The sequence below is a fragment of the Symphalangus syndactylus genome, chromosome 13 (genome assembly GCF_028878055.3).
Source record: "Symphalangus syndactylus isolate Jambi chromosome 13, NHGRI_mSymSyn1-v2.1_pri, whole genome shotgun sequence".
NCBI classification, from domain to species: Eukaryota; Metazoa; Chordata; class Mammalia; order Primates; family Hylobatidae; genus Symphalangus; species Symphalangus syndactylus.
Window position 1 is genome coordinate 93,688,604 of NC_072435.2, and position 12,896 is coordinate 93,701,499.

General features: G+C 40.2%; 1 pseudogene; it reads left to right on the forward strand.

Annotated features, from left to right (window-relative positions):
* Positions 1 to 11,738: 11,738 nt before the first annotated feature.
* Positions 11,739 to 12,463, forward strand: LOC129460256 (SIN3-HDAC complex-associated factor-like; annotated as a pseudogene).
* Positions 12,464 to 12,896: the final 433 nt, after the last annotated feature.

The following is a 12,896-nucleotide window of genomic DNA, read 5'->3' on the forward strand; positions in this document are numbered from 1 at the left end:
ATCAGTGATTGAAGATCAAACTGATGAAATAAAGCAAGAAAACACAGTTAGAGAAAAAAGAGTAAAAAGAAATGAATAAAGCCTCCAAGAAATATGGGACTATGTGAAAAGACCAAATCTACGTATGACTGGTGTACCTGAAAATGACGGGGAGGATGGAACCAAGTTGGAAAACACTCTTCAGGATATTATCCAGGAGAACTTCCCCAATATAGCAAGGCAGGCTAACATTCAAATTCAGGAAATACAGAAACCACCACAAAGATACTCCTCGAGAACAGCAACCCCAAGACATATAATCGTCAGATTCACCAAGGTCGAAATGAAGGAAAAAGTGTTAAGGGCAGCCAGAGAGAAAGGTCGAGTTACCCACAAAGGGAAGCCCATCAGACTAACAGCAGATCTCTCAGCAGAAACCCTACAAGCCAGAACAGACTGGGGCCCAATATTCAACGTTCTTAAAGAAAAGAAGTTTCAACCCAGAATTTCATATCCAGCCAAACTAAGCCTCATAAGTGAAGGAGAAATAAAATCCTTTACAGAAAAGCAAATGCTGAGAGATTTTGTCACCACCAGGCCTGCCTTACAAGAGCTCCTGAAGGAAGCACTAAACATGGAAAGGAACAACCAGTACCAGTCACTGCAAAAATAGGTCAAATTGTAAAGACCATTGATGCCATGAAGAAATTGCATCAATTAATGGGCAAAATAACCAGCAAACATCATAATGACAGGATCAAGTTCACACCTAACAATACTAACCTTAAATGTAAGTAGGCTAAATGCTCCAGTTAAGACACAGACTGGCAAATTGGATAAACAGTCAAGCCCTATCAGTGTGCTATATTCAGGAGACCCATCTCACGTGCAAAGACACACATAGGTGCAAAATAAAGGGATGGAGGAAGATCTACCAAGCAAATGGAAACCAAAAAAAAGCAGGCGTTGCAATCCTAGTCTCTGATAAAACAGACTTTAAACCAACAAAGATCAAAAGAGACAAAGAAAGCCATTACATAATAGTAAAGGGATCAATTCAACAAGAAGAGCTAACTATCCTAAATATATATGCACCCAATACAGGAGCACCCAGATTCATAAAGCAAGTCCTTAGGAGCCTACAAAGAGACTTAGACTCCCACACAATAATAATGGGAGACTTTAACACCCCACTGTCAATATTAGACAGATCAACAAGACAGAAGGTTAACAAGGATATCCAGGACCTGAACTCAGCTCTGCAACAAGCAGACTTAATAGACATCTACAGAACTCTCCACCCCAAATCAACAGAATATACATTCTTCTCAGCACCACATCGCACTTATTCTAAAATTGACCACATAATTGGAAGTAAAGCACTCTTCAGCAAATGTAAAAGAACAGAAATCACAACAAACTGTCTCTCAGACCACAGTGCAATCAAATTAGAACTCGGGATTAAGAAACTCACTCAAAACTGCACAACTACATGGAAACCGAACAACTTGCTCCTGAATGACTACTGAGTAAATAACGAAATGCAGACAGACACAAAGATGTTCTTTGAAACCAATGAGAACAAAGACACAATGTACGAGAATCTCTAGGACACATTTAAAGCAGTGTGTAGAGGGAAATTTATAGCACTAAATGCCCACAAGAGAAAGCAGGAAAGATCTAAAACTGACACCCCAACATCACAATTAAAAGAACTAGAGAAGCAAGAGCAAACAAATTAAAAAGCTAACAGAAGGCAACAAATAACTAAGATCAGAGCAGAACTGAAAGCGATAGAGACACAAAAAACCCTTCAAAAATCAATGAATCTAGGAGCTGGTTTTTTGAAAAGATCAATAAAATTGACAGATCGCTAGCAAGACTAATAAAGAAGAAAAGAGGGAAGAATGAAATAGATGCAATAAAAAATGATAAAGGGGATATCACCACTGATCCCACAGAAATACAAAATACCATCAGAGAATACTATAAACACCTCATGCAAATAAACTAGAAAATCTAGAAGAAATGGATAAATTCCTGGACACATACACCCTCACAAGACTAAACCAGGAAGAAGTTGAATTTCTGAATAGACCAATAACACACTCTGAAATTGAGGCAATAATTAATAGCCTGCCAACCAAAAAAAGTCCAGGACCAGATGGATCCACAGCTGAATTCTACCAGAGGTACAAAGAGGAGCTGGTACCATTCCTTCTGAAACTATTCCAATCAATAGAAAAAGAGGAAATCCTCCCTAACTCATTTTAGGAGGCCAAAATCATACTGATACCAAAGCCTGGCAGAGACACAACAAAAAAAGAGAATTTTAGACCAATATCTCTGATGACCATCGATGCAAAAATCCTCAATAAAATACTGGCAAACCTAATCCAGCAGCACATCAAAAAGCTTATCCACCACGATCAAGTTGGCTTCAACCCTGGGATGCAAGGCTGGTTCAACATATGCAAATCAATAAACGTAATCCATCACATAAACAGAACCAATGACAAAAATCACATTATTATCTCAATAGATGCAGAAAAGGCCTTGACAAAATTCAACAGTCCTTCGTGCTAAAAATTCTCAATAAACTAGGTATTGATGGAATGTATCTCAAAATAATAAGAGCTATTTATGACAAACCCACAGCCAATATCATACTGAATGGGCAAAAGCTGGAAGCATTCCCTTTGAAAACCAGCACAAAACATGGATGTCCTCTCTCACCACTCCTATTCAACCCTAAACCTAACCCTAACCCTAACCCCCACCACTGCTATTCAACCTAGTGTTGGAAGTTCTGGCCAGGGCAATCAGGCAAGAGAAAGAAATAAAGAGCATCCAGTTAGGAAATGAGGAAGTCAAATTTTCCCTGTTTGCAGATGACATGGTTGTATATTTAGAAAACCCCATCGTCTCAGCTCCAAATCTATTTAAGCTGATAAGCAACTTCAGCAAAGTCTCAGGATACAAAATCAATGTGCAAAAATCACAAGCATTCCTATACACCATTAACAGACAAACAGCCAAATCATAAGTGAACTCCCATTCTCAGTTGCTACAAAGAGAATAAAATACCTAGCAATCCAACTTACAAGGGATGTGAAGGACCTCTTCAAGGAGAAATACAAACCACTGCTCAAGAGACACAAGAAGACACAAACAAATGGAAGGATATTCCATGCTCATGGATAGGAAGAATCAATATTGTGAAAAGGGCCATACTGCCCAAAGTAATTTATAGATTCAATTCCATCCCCATCAAGCTACCAATGACTTTCTTCACAGAATTGGAAAAAAACGACTTTAAAGTTGGTATGGAACCAAAAAAGATCCCGCATTGCCAAGACAATCCTAAGCAAAAAGAACAAAGCTGGAGGCATCACACTACCTGACTTCAAACTATACTACAATGCTACTGGTACCAAAACAGAGATATAGACCAATGGAACAGAAGAGAGGCCTCAGAAATAACACTACACATCTACAACCATCTGATCTTTGACAAACCTGACAAAAACAAGAAATAGAGAAAGGATTCCCTATTTAATAAATGGTGCTGGGAAAACTGGCTAGCCATATGTAGAAAGCTGAAACTGGATCCCTTCCTTACACCTTATACAAAAATTAATTCAAGATGGATTAAAGACTTACATGTTAGACCTAAAATCATAAAAACCCTAGAAGAAAACCTAAGCAATACCATCAGGACACAGGCATGGGCAAGGACTTCATGTCTAAAACACCAAAAGCAGTAGCAACAAAAGCCAAAATAGACAAATGAGATCTCATTAAACTAAAGAGCTTCTGCACAGCAAAAGAAACTACCATTAGAGTGAACAGGCAACCTACAGAATGGGAGAAAATTTTTGCAATCTACCCATCTAACAAAGGGCTAATATCCAGAATCTACAATGAACTCAAACAAATTTACAAGAAAAAACAAACAACCCCATCAAAAAGTAGGCAAAGGACATGAACAGACACTTCTCAAAAGAAGACATCTATGCAGCCAACAGACACATGAAAAAATGCTCATCATCACTGGTCATCAAAGAAATGCAAATCAAAACCACAATGAGATACCATCTCACGCCAGTTAGAATGGCAATCATTAAAAAGTCAGGAAACAACCGATGCTGGAGAAGATATGGAGAAATAGGAATGTTTCACACTGTTGGTGTGAGTGTAAATTAGTTCAACCATTGTGGAAGACAGTGTGGCGATTCCTCAAGGATCTAGAACCTGAATTACCATTTGACCCAGCCATCCCATTACTGGGTATATACCCAAAGGATTATTAATCATGCTACTATAAAGACACATGCACACGTATGTTTACTGTGGCACTATTCACAATAGCAAACACTGGGAACCAACCCAGATGTCCATCAGTGATAGGCTGGATTAAGAATATGTGGCACATATACACCATGGAATACTATGCAGCCATAAAAAATGATGAGTTCATGTCCTTTGCAGAGACATGGATGCAGCTGGAAACCATCATTCTCAGCAAACTATCACAAGGACAGAAAATCAAACACTGCATGTTCTCACTCATAGGTGGGAATTAAACAATGAGATCACTTGGACACAGGACGGGGAACATCACACACCGGGACCTGTCGGGGGGTTGGGGGCTAGGGGAGGGATAGCATTAGGAGAAATATCTGATGTAAATCATGAGTTAATGGGTGCAGCAAACCAACATGGCACATGTATACCTATGTATCAAACCTGCACGTTGTGCACATGTACCCTAGAACTTAAAGTATAATAAAATAAAATAAATAAATAAATAGAGTCATATTAAATCAGACAAAAATAAATTTCAGGGAGAAAACATGATGTAATGATAAAATGAATAATTTTTTGAAAAAGATATAATAGTCTTATAATATAATAGTCTATAATAACATGGCCTTAAAATACATAAAGCAAAACCAAAGACTCACAAGGAGAAATGAACATATCCATGATCACGGAAGGAAGATTTTAACATCTTACAATACTGAATAAAAATCAAAAAGAAAATAGACCGTGGAGCCAAGATGGCCAAATAGGAACAGCTCCGGTCTCCAGCTCCCAGCCCCAGCGACACAGAAGACGGGTGATTTCTGCATTTCTGCTTGAGGTACCGGTTTCATCTCACTAGGGAGTGCCTAACAGTGGGTTCAGGACAGTCGGTGAAGCGCACTGTGCGCGAGCCGAAGCAGGGCGAGGCATTGCCTCACTCGGGAAGCGCAAGGGGTCAGGGAGTTCCCTTTCCTAGTCAAAGAAAGGGGAAACAGACCGCACCTGGAATATCGGGTCAGTCCTGTCCTAATACTGCGCTTTTCCAACGGGCCTGGAAAACGGCACACTAGGAGATTGTGTCCCGCACCTGGCTCGGAGGGTCCTATGCCCACAGAGTCTTGCTGATTGCTAGCACAGCAGTCTGAGATCACGCTGCAAGGCGGCAACGAGGCTGGGGGAGTGGCGCCCGCCATTGCCCAGGCTTGCTTAGGTAAACAAAGTAGCCAGGAAGCTCGAACTGGGTGGAGCCCACCACAGCTCAAGGAGGCCTGCCTGCCTCTGTAGGCTCCACCTCTGGGGGCAGGGCAAAGACAACCAAAAACTCAGCGAGAACCTCCACAGCCTTAAATGTCCCTGTCTGACTGACAGCTTTGAAGAGAGTAGTGGTTCTCTCAGCACGCAGCTGGAGATGTGAGAACGGACAGACTGCCTCCTAAAGTGGGTCCCTCACCCCTGAGCAGCCTAACTGGGAGGCACCCCCCTAGTAGGGACAGACTGACACCTCATTCAACCGGGTACTCCTCTGAGACAAAACTTTCAGAGGAACTATCAGACAGCTGAATTTGTGGTCTCACGAAAATCCGCTGTTCTGCAGCCACCGGTGCTGACACCCAGCCAAACAGGGTCTGGAGTGGACCTCTAGTAAACTCCAACAGACTTGCAGCTGAGGGTCTTGTCTGGTAGAAGGAAAATTAACAAACAGAAAGGACATCCACACCAAAAACCCATCTGTACATCACCATCATCGAAGACAAAAAGTAGACAAAAACACAAAGATGGGGAAAAAACAGACCAAAAAAACTGGAAACTCTAAAAACAGAGCACCTCTCCTCCTCCAAAGGAACGCAGTTCCTCACCAGCAATGGAACAAAGCTGGATGGAGGATGACTTTGATGAGTTGAGAGAAGAAGGCTTCAGACGATCAAACTACTCTGTGCTACGAGAGGAAATTCAAAACAATAGCAAAGAAGTTAAAAACTTTGAAAAAAAATTAGAAGAATGGATAACTAGAATAACCAATGGAGAGAAGGGCTTAAAGGAGATGATGGAGCTGAAAGCCAAGTTTCGAGAACTACGCGAAGAATGCAGAAGCCTCAGTAGCAGATGCGATCAACTGGAAGAAAGGGTATTGCTGATGGAAGATGAAATGAATGAAATGAAGAGAGAAGGGAAGTTTAGAGAAAAAAGAATAAAAAGAAATGAACAAAGCCTCCAAGAAATTTGGGACTATGTGAAAAGACCAAACCTACGTCTGATTGGTGTACCTGAAAATGATGGGGAGAATGGAACCAAGTTGGAAAACACTCTGCAAGATATTATCCAGGAGAACTTCCCCAATCTAGCAAGGCAGGCCAGCATTCAGATTCAGGAAATACAGAGAACGCCACAAAGATACTCCTCGAGAAGGGCAACTCCAAGACACATAATTGTCAGATTCACCAAAGTTGAAATGAAGGAAAAAATGTTAAGGGCAGCCAGAGAGAAAGGTCGGGTTACCCACAAAGGGAAGCCCATCAGACTAACAGCTGATCTCTCAGCAGAAACTCTACAAGCCAGAAGAGAGTGGGGGCCGATATTCAACATTCTTAAAGAAAAGAATTTTCAACCCAGAATTTCCTATCCCGCCAAACTAAGCTTCATAAGTGAAGGAGAAATAAAATACTTTACAGACAAGCAAACGCTGAGTGATTTTGTCACCACCAGGCCTGCCCTAAAAGAGCTCCTGAAGGAAGCACTAAACATGGAAAGGAACAACCGGTACCAGCCCCTGCAAAAACATGCCAAATTGTAAAGACCATCGAGGCTAGGAAGAAACTATAGCAACTAACGAGCAAAATAACCAACTAACATCATAATGACAGGATCAGATTCACACATAACAATATTCACGTTAAATGTAAATGGGCTAAATGCTCCAATCAAAAGACACAGACTGGCAAACTGGATAAGGAGTCAGGACCCATCAGTGTGCTGTATTCAGGAAACCCATCTCATGTGCAGGGACACACATAGACTCAAAATAAAGGGATGGAGGAAGATCTATCAAGCAACTGGAAAACAAAAAAAGGCAGGGGTTGCAATCCTAGTCTCTGATAAAATAGACTTTAAACCAACAAAGATCAAAAGAGACAAAGAAGGCCATTATATAATGGCAAAGGGATCAATTCAACAAGAAGAGCTAACTATCCTAAATATATATGCACCCAACACAGGAGCACCCAGATTCATAAAGCAAGTCCTGAGTGACCTACAAAGGGACTTAAACTCCCACACAATAATAATGGGAGATTTTAACACCCCACTGTCAGCATTAGACAGATCAATGAGACAGAAAGTTAACAAGGATATCCAGGAATTGAACTCAGCTCTACATAAAGTGGACCTAATAGACATCTACAGAACTCTCCACCCCAAATCAACAGAATATACATTTTTTTCAGCACCACACCACACCTATTCCAAAATTGACCACATAGTTGGAAGTAAAGCTCTTCTCAGCAAATGTAAAAGAACAGGGATTATAACAAACTGTCTCTCAGACCACAGTGCAATCAAACTAGAACTCAGGATTAAGAAACTCACTCAAAACCGCTCAACTACATGGAAACTGAACAACCTGCTCCTGAATGACTATTGGGTACATAATGAAATGAAGGCAGAAATAAAGATGTTCTTTGAAACCAACGAGAACAAAGACACAACATACCAGAATCTCTGGGACACGTTCAAAGCAGTGTGTAGAGGGAAATTTATAGCACTAAATGCCCACAAGAGAAAGCAGGAAAGATCCAAAATTGACACCCTAACATCACAATTAAAAGAACTAGAAAAGCAACAGCAAACACATTCAAAAGCTAGCAGAAGGCTAGAAATAACTAAAATCAGAGCAGAACTGAAGGAAATAGAGACACAAAAAACCCTTCAAAAAATTAATGAATCCAGGAGCTGGTTTTTTGAAAAGATCAACAAAATTGATGGACCGCTAGCAAGACTAATAAAGAAGAAAAGAGAGAAGAATCAAATAGATGCAATAAAAAACGAAAAAGGGGATATCACCACCGATCCCACAGAAATACAATCTACCATCAGAGAATACTACAAACACCTCTATGCAAATAAACTAGAAAATCTAGAAGAAATGGATAAATTCCTCGACAAACACACCCTCCCAAGACTAAACCAGGAAGAAGTTGAATCTCTGAATAGACCAATAACAGGTTCTGAAATTGTGGCAATAATCAATAGCTTACCAACCAAAAAGAGTCCAGGACCTGATGGATTCACAGCTGAATTCTACCAGAGGTACAAGGAGGAACTGGTACCATTCCTTCTGAAACTATTCCAATCGATAGAAAAAGAGGGAATCCTCCCTAACACATTTTATGAAGCCAGCATCGTCCTGATACCAAAACCTGGCAGAGACATAACCAAAAAAGAGAATTTCAGACCAATATCCTTGATGAACATTGATGCAAAAATCCTCAATAAAATACTGGCAAACCGAATCCAGCAGCACATCAAAAAGCTTATCCACCATGATCAAGTGGGCTTCATCCCTGGGATGCAAGGCTGGTTCAACATACGCAAATCAATAAATGTAATCCAGCATATAAACAGAACCAAAGACAAAAACCACATGATTATCTCAATAGATGCAGAAAAGGCCTTTGACAAAATTCAACAACCCTTCATGCTAAAAACTCTCAATAAATTAGGTATTGATGGGACGTATCTCAAAATAATAAGAGCTATCTACGACAAACCCACAGCCAATATCATAGTGAATGGGCAAAAACTGGAAGCATTCCCTCTGAAAACTGGCACAAGACAGGGATGCCCTCTCTCACCGCTCCTATTCAACATAGTGCTGGAAGTTCTGGCCAGAGCAATCAGGCAGGAGAAGGAAATAAAGGGTATTCAATTAGGAAAAGAGGAAGTCAAATTGTCCCTGTTTGCAGATGACATGATTGTATATCTAGAAAACCCCATTGTCTCAGCCCAAAATCTCCTTAAGCTGATTAGCAACTTCAGCAAAGTCTCAGGATACAAAATTAATGTACAAAAATCACAAGCATTCTTGTACACCAATAACAGACAAACAGAGAGCCAAATCATGAGTGAACTCCCATTCACAATTGCTTCAAAGAGAATAAAATACCTAGGAATCCAACTTACAAGGCATGTGAAGGACCTCTTCAAGGAGAACTACAAACCACTGCTCAATGAAATAAAAGAGGATACAAACAAATGGAAGAACATTCCATGCTCATGGGTTGGAAGAATCAATATCGTGAAAATGGCCATACTGCCCAAGGTAATTTATAGATTCAATGCCATCCCCATCAAGCTACCAATGACTTTCTTCACAGAATTGGAAAAAACTACTTTAAAGTTCATATGGAACCAAAAAAGAGCCCGCATCGCCAAGTCAATCCTAAGCCAAAAGAACAAAGCTGGAGGCATCACGCTACCTGACTTTAAACTATACTACAAGGCTACAGTAACCAAAACAGCATGGTACTGGTACCACCACAGAGACACAGATCAATGGAACAGAACAGAGCCCTCAGAAATGATGCCGCATAGCTACAACTATCTGATCTTTGACAAACCTGACAAAAACAAGAAATGGGGAAAGGATTCCCTATTTAATAAATGGTGCTGGGAAAACTGGCTAGCCATATGTAGAAAGCTGCAACTGGATCCCTTCCTTACACCTTATACAAAAATTAATTCAAGATGGATTAAAGACTTATATGTGAGACCTAAAACCATTAAAATCCTACAAGAAAACCTAGGCAATACCATTCAGGACATAGGCATGGGCAAGGACTTCATGTCTAAAACACCAAAAGCAATGGCAACAAAAGCCAAAATCGACAGATGGGATCTCATTAAACTAAAGAGCTTCTGCACAGCAAAAGAAACTATCATCAGAGTGAACAGGCAACCTACACAATGGGAGAAAATTTTTGCAACCTACTCATCTGACAAAGGGCTAATATCCAGAATCTACAATGAACTCAAACAAATTTACAAGAAAAAAACAAACAACCCCATCAAAAAGTGGGCAGAGGACATGAACAGACACTTCTCAAAAGAAGACATTTATGCAGCCAAAAAACACATGAAGAAATGCTCCTCATCACTGGCCATCAGAGAAATGCAAATCAAAACCACAGTGAGATACCATCTCACACCAGTTAGAATGGCCATCATTAAAAAATCAGGAAACAACAGGTGCTGGAGAGGATGTGGAGAAATAGGAACACTTTTACACTGTTGGTGGGACTGTAAACTAGTTCAACCATTGTGGAAGTCAGTGTGGCGATTCCTCAGGGATCTAGAACTAGAAATACCATTTGACCCAGCCATCCCATTACTGGGTATATACCCAAAGGACTATAAATCATGCTGCTATAAAGACACATGCACACGTATGTTTATTGCGGCACTATTCACAATAGCAAAGAGTTGGAACCAACCCAAATGTCCAACAACGATAGACTGGATTAAGAAAATGTGGCACATATACACCATGGAATACTATGCAGCCATAAAAAATGATGAGTTCGTGTCCTTTGTAGGGACATGGATGAAACTGGAAAACATCATTCTCAGTAAACTATCGCAAGGACAAAAAACCAAACACCGCACGTTCTCACTCATAGGTGGGAATTGAACAATGAGAACTCATGGACACAGGAAGGGGAACATCACGCTCTGGGGACTGTTGTGGGGTGGGGGGAGGGGGGAGGGACAGCATTAGGAGATACACCTAATGCTAAATGACGAGTTAATGGGTGCAGGAAATCAACATGGCACATGGACACATATGTAACAAACCTGCACATTGTGCACATGTACCCTAAAACCCTAAAGTATAATAAAAAAAAAAATAAAAAAAATAAAAAAAAAGAAAATAGACACTTAAGTAGTACAATTAATAAACTTTACCAAACAGATTGCAACTTATATTCTACACCAAAAATTAAAGAATGCATTTTATTTTCAAGGACACATGAATAACTTACCAAAAATTTATTAGAGACTTCCTCACAAAGCAAGATTCAACAAATTCAAAACATTGTGCAACAGACCACATTTTGTGATCTAAGTACTGTAAAATTAGAAACCAATAGTTGAGAAATAGACTCCAAAACCATATATGTTAGAGAAATATTTAATGTCATGTAAATAATTTATAGGTCCACAAATAAATCATAAAGGAAATTATGAATATTCAGACCTGAATAACAATAAAAATATTGCATATCGAAATTAATGGATGCAACTCAATCAGTACTTAAGGGCAATTTAGCCTGAAATGCATTTATTAGATAAGAAGAAAGGTCAAAAGTAATGGGCCTATTTTTCTAGACAAGGTAGTTGAAGAGGGAGGGCTTAGAGAGGGACTGGCCTGGCGTGGCACCTCCGGGACATTGTTTCTTATGGAACGGAGGTTTTGGGAAGACTATTGCCCAGAAAAAAAGATGTTTGGTTTTTCCCAAGCCAAAGATGTACCGAAGTATACAGGGCTGCTGTGTTTGCAGAAGCTAAGTCCTCCAGTTCTTGATTCGCTGACAATAAACGCTATGAAAAGGACTTCCAGAGCTTTCCGGGGCTGCATGAGACATCTGCGACGCCTGTGTTCTGCTTGTGAAAAGATGGAAGACGTTGCCAGCAGGATCAAAACACCCTGGATTCATGTGGCAGATGCAGGGCTGGACCCAGTCTAAAGACTACATTGAAACCAAAGAGAGTGAAAACTGTATCTGGGAACAGGATAAAAAGCAACCAGACCAATAAACTGCAGAAGAAAGGTAAAGATCGCAGTGATGATGTTCACAGTACCACCTCAAGTGCCTCCTTGTTACAGCAACCAGTCAGACAATGGCTCAGTTATGGAGATGGCTTCTGGTTCTGCCAGAACACCAGGTGTTTTCCTTTTTAGATCTCACAGACTGAAAAAGAAGATATGTAGTGGGATTATTTATAAAGACCATTTTGGGGAAGTCCTCATCAACTCACATCTGTTCAAGCCTTGCCACAGGAATATGAAAGCAACTACCGAGAAATGTAGGGGCAGGGGCCAGAGCCTCTGCCCACATCACTCAGGAGTAGAAACGGGGAACAAAAAACAATTCAAACTTTGAAAAGACCACAAAGCAACTAACTGTCCCTCCTATTTTTAACTTGGATACCTGCTACTCTGCCAAAAAACAACTTCTAGAATAGTTTTGAATGGGTTACTCTCCCCCCAGTCTCACAAATTCTGAAGCCTGTTTCTAGCGTCACAAAAAAAAGAATTGTAAATAATATTTAAAATGCTGGATATTTCACAAGAAAGCCGAATGCTGCTATAAGTCTTTTTTAAATACGCTTCTAATGAATGAAACTAGGGGAATTTCAGGGTACAGAGATGGGATTTGTCATATGCTAAATGGTAGGTAGTTTTAATCTTTCTATATTGGGAAGCAGTGGTTGGGGCATTTGTTAAGGTAGCCGGCAACACTTGTTTTCCCTCATGATAATAATTTGTCATAACTCAGTAACATGGACTTGCCCCTAGAGGTAGTTGTTAATAATTTTGAAATATTAAGGTCTTG